We start from the raw sequence: 15791 nt of genomic DNA, 5'->3' as shown, positions 1-15791 counted from the left end.
GGTGGAAGGCTCCCCGTAAGACCTCTGATCCCTTGAGCTGCTTGCAGAAAAGAGAAGATGGTCAGAAGTCACACCTGACATCCTGAGCTTTCCACAGAACCCTCCAGCTGGTCTGAGCAAAGTAATACGCAGGCGGGGATGTCTCTCAGGCTCAGGGTGTGAGGTGGATGCCGACAGGACCAGTTCCCTGGAACGGCACCCATTTTGATTTAAGGAACTGTTTAGATACTTGATGGAGGAAAAAACAAAACACAACAAAACCGTTTCCTCTGCTTGGCCAGGCGGCCTGCAGGCGTCCTGTGTGCGGCGTCCCAGCTTGTCCGGCTCAGTTGTTCTCACAGTGACCCTGGGAGGGGCGGCTTCTGCATCTGGATACACGAGGTAGCCATGCCTCTGAGAGGGTCAGACTCAGGTTCAAGTTACAGCGTCAAGGACAGAGCAAGGGTGGGAGCCCTCATCCTTGGAGTCAGAACCAGGCTTCATACTGCCGTGGTTAGAGATCACTGAGATACTGCCATAGCGTAAACTTGCTGAAAGCTGGTGAATGGTAAATATACATATGTACACACACACACGTACACACATATATGTACAAATGCACATTTATGTCGGTGTAAATAGATAAAATGAGACAACGAGCAGGATAGTAAAGGGAACTGACTCTCTGCCCTGGTGTCTGGGAGAGAAGAGGTAGGGACTGTGGAAAACCAGAGAGTGTCCCCAGCCTAAAGAAGGCTGCCCCGTTCAGCTGGTCCCCCTAATCAGTGTGTCTCCGGAACTTGAGCTCAGAATGGCCAGACCTTCTGAGGCTGTTTCTTTTCTTTTTTGTGAGGAGAAGCTGTTGTGCAGTTGTGGGGTTGGCAAGTCACACCCTGCAGCCCCGATTCGGCCGGCACCTGTTCAAAGATTTACTAGACTAAGCTCCTCCCACTTGTTTACAGATGATCCCTGCAGGAGCAGGGCTGAGGAGTTGTGTGAGAGAACGTGTCTCCTGCAGAGCCCAACATCTATACTGTTTGGCTCTTTGCAGTTTCCCTACCTCGGATGTAGGCCCAACAAAACATTAAGTGGGCCGAATTCCACCGCCAGCCGACCATCCTGGACCCCTCCGAGGTCATTCTGTCTCTCCCCTTCTTCCTCTTGTTGGCTTTCCACTGCAGGTGCTGGGGATTCGTTAGACCACCATTTCTCACAGTTCACCCTGCATGCAGATACCCTGGATGGCTCCCCATCAGATTCAGTGGGGCCAGGTGGGGCCTGAGAACCTGCGTGTTCAGCGGGTTCCATCTGATGATGCTGATGCTGCCAATCCAGGATTCCACTTTGGGAAGTCGGGGCTTAGATATGCCATGTTTATTTTTTTGTTTTCATTTTTGTTTTTTAGAGGGGTGGGTATGTCTCGAAGCCCCAGGCCTATCACGTGGTTGACTAACTTGGCCAAGGCAGAGGGATGAATTCTGTAGAACCCGTAGGATAGACTCATTGAGGCATTGCACGGCCCATAGGAGAATTCTGTGAGTGCTCCTAGTCCTACAGAGTGGCTACATTTCCTCAATTTGAAGAGCATCTCTTTCTTCAAATGGAGAGCATCACACTGACCCAAATCTTATCCTAGACCACCTCCATAGCCTGCAAAGCGGCTCTAGCTCTGTGTAAAGTATTCGGTCTTTCCCACATCGGTGTTGCCATGAAGAGGGGCTGTATTCATGACAAGCACAAGGAACTTGTCTCTTAATCCTGGAGTAAGATCTTTTATGTCAGGATCAACCCAAACCTAGGATGGAATGGGATGCAATGGGAAGACTGGTCTCAGCAAGCTAAATGAAAATTTAAAGGACAGCCATGGATAGAAGAAAAAAGGAAATAGAATCAGAAATTGGAGGAATGCATGTAGTTAAAGGCTATTTTGATTTCTCGGAGCCTCAGTTTCCTCATCTATAACTCAGTTTCTTTACACTATTGGTATAACCTTGAAGCTTGTCCTGAAGGTTATATTAGAAGTTGTGTATGTCGTAAATGTCACGTATAAATCTGGCTCATAAATCTTCTCTCCACGTATGGCCCTATGGCTAGGTTTTCCTGATAGCAGTCATCTTAGAGATCCCAAAAGACTGGGCCTCTAGCAGGTCTGTGGGTAGCACCTGCTGGTTCTGATTTGGCTCTGCCAAAGGGTCCCTCCAGGAAGCATTCCTGTTTTTTCTGGGCAGCTGACTCCAACCACTGGCTGCCCTGAAGCTTCTTCCATTCCTGGTGTTTCTGGTGGCCGGCACTGGGGCTTCTCTCCTCCCAGCTGTCTGAACACTCCGTGTGCGTGTCTTCTTGGTGGCTGGGCTCCGAACAGCCCTTCCTTGCACAGCCTCCCCAGCTGGGCTGAGTCGAGCCCCGTAAAGGCTCTGCCAGCTTCAGCCCCCAGCCGGGCTCGGCGTGTGCCATTTACGGGACAAGGAATGTGGCTCCTGCCGGATGAGTGGGGCCACTGCCACGGAGAACGGGTGCTAAATAATTCACCACAGCAGCCTGCTCTGATACCCATCCGGGCCTGCCCCCCTGGCGACCCTGAGGATGCCTCAGCAGGGCTCCTCCTCGCCGTGCTGTGGCGTCAAGGGGAGAAAAATCAACGAGGCAGCGTGAACACCCCCTGGGCTGTCGAGGGCTCTGCGGGCCTCAGCCGCAGGGAAGCTCGCAGCCGGGCCGACTGAGCCTGTGGACTGCTGCCGCTCAGGCCGGGGGGCTCCGGTCGCCCTCACTGTCCGGAGCGTGACTGATGGCGTGTTTACACTCAGACTCGATCAACAGTTTTTAAGAACCTGCTGTGTGCTGGGCAGTTTTACCGGTAGTAGCTCCTACAATCCAGAAAGTCCGTGAGGCAGGAACTGTTAGAAGAGGCTGAGAGAAGAAAAGTGACTTGTTGCAGTTCACACACAGCTAATAAGGGGCAGACTTGGGATTTGCCCTTGGATACATCCTGCCTGACAGACCCCCTGGTATCCAGAGGGACCCTTCCTCTGTGCTCCAGACGCTGGCTGTGTCGGTGGGTCGGACTCTCACACGTTAGGGCAAACACTACCAGCTTCTCTATAGGGAAGCCCATGACGGTGTGTAACTGAACTTCTCCCACTGCTCATTTCTGTTGGCGTGTTAAGTTGTGTTAACCTGGGTTTTTTGTAGTTTGGACCTTGCCTTGGCCTGGTTCTCTGCTAAACAAGATGGTAGCCGGGAGGCAGTGTTGAAAATGATTGGCCTTGTCCCAGGAACTTCCTGCCTGAGGGAAATGAGGGTCTTGAGGCAGGATTCCCAGGTTCTCCTGCAGGGCCTCATTTAGGAGTGGAAGGAAGGACTGGCACAGAAACAAACACTAGCAGGGCTTTTTCTCAGCCCAGCAAGCCAGGAAGACTTACTTCTGCAGTTCTCATAAGGCCATTTTGCACAATGCATCGCACGAACAATCTGCCTGCAGAGCTAGTCTCCCATTGGATGTACAGATCATCCCCATGCAATAAGTGGCAGGTCTGTGATGACTATTTAACAGATAATAATAATAGAGTCTAACACTTACTGAGTGTTCTTGCCGTGTCTCATACTGTGCAGAGTGTTTTGTGAAGATGATTTGAACTCCTATAACAAGAGGTATTACAGTTATCACCGTTACTCATATTTTCCAGAGAAGACGTCTGAAGAACAGAGAGGTTAAGCAACTTGCCCAGTGTCACACAGATAGCAAGAGCTGGAGCCCAGAATCAAATACAGATTTCTCTTCCAATTCCAGGCTAGTTTCATTGTAGCAGGACTCTCTTTTAGCCAAGATAAATTAGATGCTCTTCAGAGCTATTTATAGATGCTAAGAAGATTTAAGATGAAAAGGAACAGGCAGAATCCAGCACAGTGGGTCGAGCAATATGTGTACCATTGCTGCACTTCTCATTCTTTTCTCTCCATCAGTCACCGGCCTGATGACATTCACGGGTGTGACAGTTTCCCAGGGTTGTGATCAGGTTCTGAGAGAATTGCAAAAAAATGTTACATGGATGTAAAGGACTGCAGTTATTAATAATTGTCACAACCATAAATGGATCATCAGCTGTGGCAGTTTACGATTGGCCACAGCATACATAGGATAGGCCGTGGGTCACGGGCACGTCATTCAACCATATTTTTAAAGGGCCTACTGTGTGCTAGGCAGTGTTTTAGGTTTCAAGGATAGAATGCTCAATGAAACAAAAATCCTGCCTGCCATCCCCTAGAGCTTACTTTTTAGGCCTCCATAGGGAGGCAGAATATATAGCAACTTAAGCAAGTAAAATATATAGTGATTTAAGAGTACTAAGTCCTGTGCATCAGTTTCCAAAATGACAGTATGGGGAGCACAGCAGACCCTTTAACCAGGGAAATAATCATTTGTGAACATTATTTAAAAAAAAAAAAAAACTATTTAAGGTTTCTGAAAATTGTCCCAAGGGTATGTAGCAAATGCAGAAATACCTATTCAAGAAAATCTACTAAATCTTGGTAAGAAAAGTGAGTCTGTGGCATGTGAGCCATGACCCACACATCTCCTGCTGCCCCTTATCCCCATCACAAATCAGTGTGATGGATACCCTGGGAGTATGCAGCCAAGAACATGGGGTTCCTTCTCCACCTAGCTCTCAGTCTAGAGCTGTGATTTCACCCTGGGAGGGGCACTTCAGAGATTGGCAACACCCTGCCCCTGCACAGAAGCCCTACCTTAGATCAAACTGTGGAGCAATTTGTGTCCCAGGGTATTGTCAAAAAATAGGAGAACAATCAGCTAGCAATTAGTGGAGGCTAACAGCTGGGTGTGATACCAATAAATACAAATCAGCCAGGTGCTCAGGGCGACAGTACTCAGGCCCTCTTGAGTAGCAACATCAGAGGCTGCACCCTGCAGAAGACTTTACTCAACTTGTCTAGCCAGTCACTAAACAAATAACAATAACAACAAGCTCCAGAAAAGGGAGGGAGGGGGTCAGTATTTGGAATTGCTTCAATATGTTATCTAAAATGTTCCGTTTTCAACAAAGTATCATGAGTCATTCAAAGAAACAGAAAAGTCTGGCCCATACACAGGGAAAAGGTAAGCAAAAGAAACTGCCTGTGAAGGTGTCTAAATGTCAGATTTATCAGGCAAAGACTTTAAAGCAGCAATTATAAATATGTGCAAAGAACTATAGGGAACTATGTCTAGAGAATTAAAGCGTGAGGACAATCCATCATCAAATAGAGAATATCAATGAAGGGAAATTATTTTTAAAAAATAATTATTTTAAGAAATGGAAATTTTGGAGTTGAAAAGTATAATTGAAATGAAAAATTTGCTAGAGGGGCTCAACAGCAGATTTAATCTGGAGGAAGAAAGAAACCGAAAACTTGAAGGTAGATCAATAAAGATGACACAATCTGAGGAATAGGGAGAAAAAAGAAAAATGAACAGAGCTTTTTAAAAATAATTTAGAATTTTTTTCCAGTTTTATTGAGAAATAACTGACAAACATCACTATATAAATTTTAAGGTGCACAGTGTGATGGTTTGATTTACTGAATGAGTGAGAAGTATGAGATGGCATTATGCACACCAATATATGCATAATGGGAGTAGCTGAAGAGAGAAAAAAGAGCAGAAAAAAACAACACTTGAAGAAATAATAGTGGAAAACTTCCAAATCTGATGAGAAAATACTAGTCTACACATCCAAGAAGCTAATGCAACCCACGTAGGTAAATTTAAAAAAGAGCTACACTCACTGCCTTGAGGCACATCACAGTCAGAATATGGAAAGACAACAAGAAAATCTTGAAAGTAGCAGGGGAAAACAACTTATCACAAATATAAGGGAACCCTCGTAGGATTAACAGTTGATTCTTAAGTCTTGGCAAAGAGATTGGTACTTCCTTTAAATGTTAAGTAGAATTACCTTATGTCCTCAAAAAAACCATACACAAATGCTCCTGATAGCATTATTGAGAATAGTCAAAAAGTGGAAACAACCCAAACGTTCCTCAGTTGATGAAGTGGTAAATAAAATGTATATCTGTACAATGGCATATTATTCCACAGTAAAAAAGAATGAAGCTCTGGTACAAGTTACAACATGGCTGATGAACCTTGAAAATATTGCACTAAGTGAAAGAAACAAATTACCAAAGATCACATATTATATGATTCCATTTATATGAAATGCTCAGAATAGGCAAATCTGTAGACACAGAGAATATATCAGTGTCTGCTTGGGGCTGGAATAGTGGGACAAATGGGGAGTGATTATTCCTGGCTAAGGCATGAAGGGTTGGTGAAAGTGTTTTAAAAGTAGATTGTGATAATGGTTGCATAAGTCTATGAGTATATTAAAATCTATCAAATTATACACTTTAAATGGGTGAACTTATGATATGTAAATTGTATTTCAATAAAACTTTAAGTGCCAAGTGCTAAGGAAAAAAAAGTAGGGTAAAGGTTTGGCACTCTTAGCAAGGTGGGAGGGAAGACAATCTGGGATAGGATAGTGAGGCTTCACTGCAGTGACATTTTTAAGACTAGAAAAGGTGAGAGAGTGAGCCATGCTACTAGCGACAGAAGAAACCTTTCAGATAGAGGAAGGAGCTAATGCAAAGATCTGGAAGATGGGCCTGGTGTGTGTGAGGACTAGTGTCCATGTGATAGCAAGGCAGAGAGTAGCACGAGATGGTATCAGAGAAGTCATGGGGTCACAAACTCAAGGGCCTTACTCTGAGATGAGCAGCATTGGTGCATTTTGGGTAGAAGCGTGACGCACTGTTTATTTTCAGAGTCACTATGGTTGCAGTTTTGTGAATAGACCAGAGGGGGGCCAGATAGAGGCAAGAGCTGATGGTGGCTTGCATCTCCATCCAGGAGGGAGATGACATGGCTTGGAGCAGCGGAAGAAGGGTGGGGATGATGGGAAAGTGTTCGGTTCTGCAGGTGCTTTGAAGGTAGCGCCAACAGGACAAGTCAAGGATTACAAAATGTTCAATAAAAGGGGTCAAAGAGTAAATATGTTAGGCTTTTCAGGTCATACAGTCTCTGTTGGAACTACTCAACTTTGCTGTTGCAACCTGGATGTGGCCGTAGACATGCATAAATGAATAAGTATCGTGTTCCAGTAAAACTGTATTTGCAAAAACGTGAAACAGTGGATTTGGCCAATGGGATGTGGCTTGCCAGCTTCTACATTAGATGTCAGGGCAAGAGAAGGAAACGAGTGAAGGGTAACTCAAAGGTGTTTGTTCTCAACCATTGGAAAGATGGAGTTACCATTAACTGTGAGAGTGAATCCTGCCAGCAGAACAGATCTGTGTGGGGTGGAGGGTATGGAGAACTGATCTCTTATTAAATTTGAGAAGTCTTCAGACGTCCAGGTGTAGATGTGGGTGGATTTGTAAGCCTTGAGTTTGAGGAAAGGCTGGTCTGAAGTGGAATTGGAGACCCTCGACAAGATCAAGGAAGTTCGTGTAGATAGAGAAGAGCAGCGGTCTGAGGACTGAGCCCTGAGTTATTATGCCAGTCTTTAGCTGTTGGGAAGATGAGGAGGAATCAGCAAAAGAAACCGAGGAAGTACAGTCACAAGATAGAAGGGAAGCCAGGAGAAGGTGCCATCACAGAAGTGAAGCTAAGAAAGTGCTTCAGAGAGGGTAAATCTGTCCTCTCCTTCCCCACTCACAAAATCGTGTTGGTACGCAAGTGAGCAGAGGAACGTTCTTACAGGAATTCCCTCTAATTTCCAGGCAAGAAAATTACTGTCAGACTTTTTATTCATTTAACAAATATTCATGAGCTGTCAGGTCACCAGGCACTGTGCTAGATGCTTGGAACAGAACAGCATGCCAAAAAAGGCACAATTCCTGCCCTCAGCATTCAGTCTCTTTAGAGAGAGATGTTCATCAGGTAATTCATTAACATTCACCAAGGATGGATCATAGTCCCTCACCATGGATGCAGATCTATGAAACATAACAAGAGTTCTAAAGGAAAGGAGTTATCTAGGAAAGCAATACTATGAGTTTTCTACAAAAGAATTGATCTAGGGGCACCTGCGCCGCTCAGTTAGTTAGGCATCTCACTCTTGATTTTGGCTCAAGTCTTGATCTCAGGGTCATGAGTCCAAGCCCCACATTGGGCTCCACGCCAGCATGGAGCCTACTTTAAAAAAAAAAAAAAAGAAGAAGAAAAGAAGAAGGAGAAGAGTTAATCTGATCTGGAGGGCCAGGGAACCTTCCATATTTTTCTTTGTTTTTAATAATAAATGATTTCCAACATATCACATCCTGATTGGGGCATACCTGGTTTTTGAGAGGATGTTTGAGAACCTCTGAACTAGAGGAAGAAATACAGGCTTTGTCCTCAAACCCAGGACCAAGTCTCAGCTGTGGGTCCTGGTGCCATTCTTGATCCTCTTTGAAACTCATTGTCCTCATGTATGCAATAGTGGATAGTAAGAGCTACAGTGTGAGGTGATGGTGAGGACTAAATGAGATTATGTGTAGAAAACACCTGGCATGTAAGCCCTTCCCATTCCTTGAGAAAAACAGTATGTCCTTTCGTACATCTGTGACATTACGTCTTCCAAAATAATTTTCCCAAGACAGGTCTTTGCTGCAAGTTGAATGTTTTCTGAGGCAGAGAGTTTTGCAACCTTTTTTCTGAGGTATCTTCCATTTTGCCAGTGTCCTCTCCCAAGAGAAGCGTGTGGAGCTCTAGTGCCCACATTTAGGAAGTGCTGGAAAACCAAAGCATCCCTGTGCAACTCTTGCTCATTCTTCTCATCCTTTATTCAGAGAAAATTCAGGTTTCTACTCAGCTGTTTAATGAAAATGAGTACTTCCAAAAAGCTGCTGTAATAAAGTACAGCTTTCTTTCTGTAAAACAAAAGCGATGTTTTCTAGCACATCATGTCAGTTTAACAATATTTTCATGGAAATGTGCAGTGGTAAGCATGTTTAAATCATTGATGCCGTTTCTAATCTTTTTTGGGGGGAGGGAGCAAAATCTGTAACAGTCTTTCATTTTGATTTGCCCGTGCTAGACTGTCCACATTTCTCCTTTTAATTAATGTAATTAAAAAAGGATAAGAGGCTGTGGTAGAATTTCGTGCATTAGATTATCGGGATCAAGAATAATTAAAATGTCTGAGATGAGGAACATTCCTAAAATGGCAGAAAGGAGAAAGGAAGGCCTTTTTTTTTTTTTTTTTAATTTAAAGTGTGCTGGATTATTTTTCACAAGATTTAGAAATGTGTCTGTGGTCTGAGAAACATTGATGATATGGAGTCTTGAACAAATAGGCAAGAAAGAAGGGGTGCTCGGGGTGGGTCAATCCTTATGTCTGTCATGAACAATTTTATAATTTATGTTTGCACCTCTCATTCTTGCTCCCTTGTCTGAAAACCAAGTCAGGAGTAACATTAACACTAACTCTATGCTAGGCACTAGTCTTCAAAGTACTTTATATACTTTAACTCAGCTCATCTTGTTGGCACTACTGGTAGATAGATGTCTCTCTCCATTTTATAGATGGGGAAATTGAGGCTTAGAAAAGATGAGTGGCTGTTCTTGCCAAGTCATGTAGGTAGGAGGTCATAGAGCCAAATTGGAATTCAGGTCTTTCTGTTGCAGGAGGCAGATGTTTTATTGTAAGTCCTAATTGGAAAAGTGGTTAGAAACTGGAGGGGAATCTCCTTGGAGCGTTTCTTTTTCATGAAGCAGCCCCACTTTTGTGGGTGCCTTATTTATCTTTACCTGCACTTGGTGAGCCCCACATGTATCTTACCTGCACTACAGAAATCTCACAAGTTGATTTTCCATATGGTTACGTGGGTTGATTGTTGTTGCTTGAGAGTTATTACAAATCTAGAATGTGGGTTTTTTGTCGTCGTTTTTCTTTTTTGGAGCAAAGCAGATGCATCCTTGATCTCTAGCATTCATTTAGAACTGTCATCATTTTTTGATGTTCAACCTCCCTTTGTTTTAAGACACTATGGTTTTAGTATATTGTGCTGATGGATTTACATGGCAAAGATAAAAATTGACAGCTGTGGTGAATGTTACCAGGGTTCCCCAGGGTCTCTTATTTCCTCTTCCTCCGGGGCATATACTTCCCAGCCCCCTTGCAGTTGGGTGAGGTCATGTGACAAGTTCGACCAATAGAGGTGATGTCATTTGCCTCCAGGCTAAAGCACCTAAAAGCACCTCCAGAAATTAGGTGTTGAGACCACAGAAACACAAGAAGGAAGCTGACTGGATCCCTCAGTCACTGGCTGCAGAGACTCTGCCCCTCCAGCCAACTTTGCATGAGTGTGAGATCAGTTCTTGTTGTTAAACCACTGAATTACAGTTGTTTGTTACTGCATCAGAGTCCAGCCTATCCCAGCTAATAAAACAATTCTTTGTCAGCCTCCTCGGCCCCATTTTAAAAAATTTACTGGATTTTGAGATTTGAGGATCATTTAAAACTATATAAAACTATGCATTTGTGTGTATATATATGTATGTATGTATAAAGTTTTGAAGAATATTCTTTAAAATTATGTATATAGAGTATGTAGAATATGTATTATACATACTATATATGTAATTATAAATCATAATCATAAAATTAAATTATAAACTATAAGTACATATGTAATATGTATATTCTGCCCATACATCTTTTTTAATAAAATAAACTTAAATGAACTTTTGACTTTCGTTAGATACATGCTTTGAAACTTTGGTAATATCCCTTATAGTAATTAGGATTTCACAGTAGCAGGGCCAGGAGGTACTAATCTAAACTAGCTAGGACTGGTGCTGTCTTTCTATCTCTCGCTCTCTCTTTTTTCTTTTTTTTTTTTTTAAGAGATAGAGTGGGGAGACGGGCAGAGGGGCCGAGGGAGAGAGAGAATCCCAAGCAGGCTCCATGCCCAGCGCAGAGCCTGACACGGGGCTCAATCTCACAACCCTGAACTCATGACCTGAGCCAAAATCAAGAGTCAGACATGTAACCTCCTGCGCCACCAGGTGCCCCTGTCTTTCTCTTTTTCAGGTGTTCCTGAGACCAAGTCCCTGCCATTGCTCTGAGTGACCAACACCGGTTCTTATCATCTCCGTATTCAAAAGTCTTCTTGAGTCGGAGTGAAATCCCTCTTTAGTTCATTTCAAATCCATTGCGTCTTATTTTAACACCTCCGGAAGTGGAGATAAAAATCTGTTCATTAGGACTGTCCTCCACAGAGCCCTTCATCTCAGGGGCCACCGTTCCCCTGTCATTTCCCCGTCTCTTCTGTGAGCCCACCAGCAGTGATTCACTGCCCCCTCCCCGTACTCCTCTAACAAGATTTTGACGGATGCTGGCTAGAGTGTGAAGCTGATTTGATGTTCGTCAATGTCAGGAGCACCCTCTTTGTCAGCCCCTGCCCGCATCCCGTTGGTACTGTTCTGCTGTCTTGTGCCCTAGCAGACAAGTCTTTAATTCTGCATGGGTGCTAACACTTTTCTCTCGTATCTGTGTTCTTCCTCCTGCCTGCAACACCTTCTCTAGCAGCTCACATTTAACCTTGGTGATTATAGCAGACTTTTCATTTATGGCTTCTGGATATTGTGTCATGCTGGGTAAGGCCTTCCCCCCCGCCCCCCATAAAACTGTTTTCTCATTCCAGGGGGAAAAAAAAAAGATTATTTTTGACCTTCAACAGAACTCAAGTCATACTTTTCCTGATTTCTGATCACCTCAGCCACAATGAATCTAGTCTTCTGCGTCTCTCTTCCTATTCACTCTGTGCAGTTCTGGCCACTTATGTGAATATCTTATTTTCTGTCTAAATAGAAAGTTCTGAAGGTCAGCAGTTGTGTCCTTGTCTCAAAAGAGTGTCCTGAATTTCACAGATCCCCAATAAATACTTGATTGAGTGTCTCATATGTATTGCCTGTTCTCCGTGCCACCCCCTGCCAAGAAGTTTGTGGTCATAACTGTGGAATTTCACTCTGTTTTTGTAAAAACCAGTGTGAGGTTTGTCCCCATTTACGAGGTCTCTGAAATTTCCAAGCAGTTGGGGTCTCACCTTGTCTAATACCTAGCAGTTTATTTTCGAAAAATCCTGAGTAGGATGGTGTCCAGGATGAAAATACTTGTCATGAGGCATTACTGATCCGTGGGCTTTATTATTTCAATAATCTGTACAAGGATATGCATAGATCTCCAGGGTCCCCATCACTAAGCTGTGCTCAATGTGCCATCACAAGGACCTCAGCAACGTGCTTTTGCACCATCCCTCTCCTGACTGCAGTTAGACCTTCCAGAACCCTGCACGTGCCCTATCCTGACATGCATCACACTCACTCTAATTGCTTGCTTAATTGTCTTCCCCTCTCATTGCTAAACTTTTTGAAGGCAGGACTCGTGTCTGTCTTGGTCACCATGATGTCCCTCAGGCCTAACACAGTGACGGACAAATAGTAGGAGCTCATTTAATGAGTGAAGGGATACATGAATGAATGAAGTGTCCATGCTTCCCAGAAATCTAGCTGTCTTGCCCTCTTGTGCAGCTTCAGAGGGGGAGGCCTCTAGTGCCTGTTGGTCATTTTTACTGCTTTCTTCCCTAGTTTCACAGCCCTTGCAAATGTCTGTTGTTTCATGTGAAGTGCATGTCAGCAGCTCGCCCACATTAGGTGGAACTTTGGGTTATACCCTGGAAGTGGGGATGATTTTGCCATCTACATTGACTGACCTCCTCCCATCTTTTGAAGTTTGTCTAGTCAGTTTACTAATCAGTGCCAAATTTAACAGTGAAGGCATCATTATGTCCAGTACCAAGAGCTCACGGTTATTGAACGTTTGCTGTGTGCTAGGCTCAGTGCTCAATGCTTCATGCTGAGGATCGTTTGATTCTCTAAAGAGCCCTGCAAAGGTAGGCACTGTTCTTGTCCCTCCTGTTATAGATGAAAACCTCTCGCCCCAAATCATACAGTTAGCAAATGTCAGAGCCAGGGTCTGTCCCCAGGCCATCCTTGCCAGACCCCATGTTCTGTTGTTAACTCTCGTGAAGTTGGTAGTCCTGGGCCAGCTTTCCTCGTCATTGCTTCACTGTTAATCACTTGTGAATGGCTTCTCATAATTTTCATATGATCATAAGCCCATCAGAGAGTAGTGGGCCCATCTTCAGGTGAAGAAACTGGGACAGGGGCATAGAAAGTCGAAGCGACTTCTCCATGGCCACACCAGAGTAGGATGCCTCCTTGCCGTTGGTGGCCCCAAATTGTTGTATTTGCTCATCTCCTCCTTGAAGGATATTAAGGTCTAGGGGGACTATCCACTTCCATGCATGCTCTGAGTTCTGCATGATGGACACCTGAAGTGGAGTGTGACTCATTTGTTCGTATTCTGTTTCAGTTAGTGCCAAGTTAGAGCAGGTCCCATGATTTTCACCATGAAAGGTCTTCTCTGAACCGAAGAGAAGCATTCTGAAAGAAGTTATAGGGCATTATTAATACAATTACGTATAACAAAAGACATCATTTAACTTCCCCACATCTAACAAAGAAATTCATTTGAAGCTTCAGGAACTCCCACTGGAAGGGCAGAGCTCATCAGAGTGGGTTCTTCAGGCAGAGGAGTGTGGGCAAGGAGCCGGGCTGGCTGCTTTGTCCTGGGGGACGCTTCTGTGCACGATAGAATACACCTCTCTCCCAGCTTCCCCAGCCCCTCCCTCAGCCTCCACCTAAGGAACCCACAGCACTTCCTTATCACAAGCACAGGGGCGAGAATGTTGGCTTGTGCTTGCCTCTCGCCTGGCCCAGCATACTGCATAGGCAGCATTGAAAGAACACTTGATTTTAAACAAGAAGAAGAGGTAACCGTGGAAATAGAGGATAGAAACAATGACCATCCTAGTGGAAAGAAGGCCTTGGTGATTTTTTTCTGACTTCATCCAGAATGTCAGAAATCACTGTTATTTATGGAGTGTGACATTGTGTCAATCCTCACTACAGTTGCATTCAACACTTCTTCCTTGCTCTCACTAGAATATGAGCTAGGAGAGAGCAAACGTATCTATACCTAGTCCTTAGAACAGCGCATGGCACAGAGTAAGGTGCTCTGCAGATACTTCTTGAATGAAGGGACAGTACAGATGAAGAAATTAAAGACCTCAGGAGTTAAGTTACTAGTCCAAGGTCACATCACTTGCAGAAATTAAAGAATTCGAACCCAGGACTCCCCAGCTCTGTGGAGTTCCTTCTTGGTGATTGCTTGGATAGGCCTCTCTTGGAGCAGTGAATGGGATATTAGAGACCCAAAGGTGTTTAACGAAGTTGCAGTCTGGGATTCAGGAAATATGGTTCTAGCCTATCCTTGCTGAAGTCCCAGTGTGACTGTGGGGGAAAAAAGCCCTCCTCTACTCAAACCTCAGTTTTGTAATCTGTAAAATGGAGAAATGGAAGCAGTGCTCTCTAAGGGTCTAAGGGCCCTCAAATACCCCTGGCCTGATTTATGCTTTGTCATCTCTTATACTCAGGAGGAGCTAGGGTCAGGGCTTGAGGGAGGGAATGACTAATTCATCACCCAAGCACCTGAGGAAAGTAGTCTTGTGTTTAATTTCCGGCATGCACAAAAATTCAAGGATGACGTAGTCTCCAGCCAGCAAACACCGAGAAATCAAAGTTAAAGAGAGAAAAGAAAGTACAGGCATTTGAAGTCTCCACACAGTTTTGGGGTTGGGGGGGGGCGGGGAGGGAAAAAACAAGCTTGGATTCCACTCCTGGGTTGATGCAGCATATAATCTAAAACAGGCTCTCAGGTTGATAACTGTGCCCAGATCCGATCCCCGGCACATAGGAGCACAGCCTCTAAAAAGAAAAAAAAAAAAAAAATAGGTGTATATCTTTAAAGCCTGTTTTCTTACGTGTGATATTTTTGTACTCCTTCGGGGGGTTGCAGAGCTAGGGACTTTGCTTCCCGCGAAGGCTTTTTTCCCCCATCTCCCTGGCTTGGGGATTATTGATTTGGAAGGCGAGCCTAATTTACGTGTAAATAAATCTCGGTGCTGGGCAGCGGGACGGGACGGCCAGATGCCGTGACTGACTTGCTGACGTCACGGCTTCATTAGCATGCGGAGGATGCGGGCACTGCAACAGCGACTTCTCCGGCACCAACCAGCCTCTCCTACGGCAGTTATTATTATTTTTTTTTTGGCCGAGCTGTACATTTCCTGGTTCCGTGTCTTGGGCTCTGTGACCAGCTGACTGGTCGCCCCGGGTCTTGCTCGGGATCGGTTGGTGACGCTGAAGCCGGGGTCCGTGACTTCCTGCAGATTGAGAAGCTGGGTTCTCAGGAAGGCAGTCGGATCCAAAGGAAGGGTAGAAGTCACACTTTTTTTTTTTTTTTTCCTTGCTCGGTGGGTGCCCAGCAGGGTCTCCATCTAGCAGTGCTGTTTTCCGTGAGCGCGTGCAGAGCAGCTCCGCCTTGAGCCTGCTTCTGGCTTCTGGAAGGGTCTAGATTTTGAGAAGGGTTTCCAGAAGAAGATGCTTTGGCTGCCTGCGGTCTTGCTTACGTTCTTAGAAGCCAGACCTGGGGAGAAAGTGAACTGTGGCAATTGACAAGCTTAGAGGGTCTGGTGGAAGCTTTCCCCCGGCCCCCTGAAACTGGGCATTTTATCCTCCCTGGAGATAGGTAAGAATTTTGTTCTAATTCACATATTAAAAAACTGTGTATTTTCTAGGGAGGATGAGAAAGCTGGATGTAAATGATTTGCATGAGGAGGGGTTCTCACAGCTCCATTATCTTAGG

At 44.7% G+C, this 15791-nt stretch overlaps 1 protein-coding gene across 3 annotated transcripts in view; it reads left to right on the top strand.

The window, feature by feature from the left end:
* PRICKLE2 (prickle planar cell polarity protein 2) overlaps positions 1-15791 on the top strand; it is a 312913-nt gene that overhangs the window by 185525 nt on the left and 111597 nt on the right. The window contains exon 1 of one of the 3 annotated variants that reach the window (XM_032411693.1): positions 11350-15674. The exons of the other annotated variants lie outside the window; for them this stretch is intronic. The gene's annotated coding sequence lies outside the window, so the exon portion shown is untranslated. Of the gene's footprint in view, positions 1-11349; positions 15675-15791 lie in introns of those variants that run through there. 3 annotated transcript variants of the gene reach the window in all.

Source organism: Phoca vitulina, unplaced genomic scaffold, assembly GCF_004348235.1.
Source record: "Phoca vitulina isolate PV1807 unplaced genomic scaffold, GSC_HSeal_1.0 scaffold13, whole genome shotgun sequence".
NCBI classification, from domain to species: domain Eukaryota; kingdom Metazoa; phylum Chordata; class Mammalia; order Carnivora; family Phocidae; genus Phoca; species Phoca vitulina.
The sequence above is the reverse complement of the archived record's forward strand: the minus strand, read 5'-3'. Positions and strand labels throughout refer to the sequence as shown.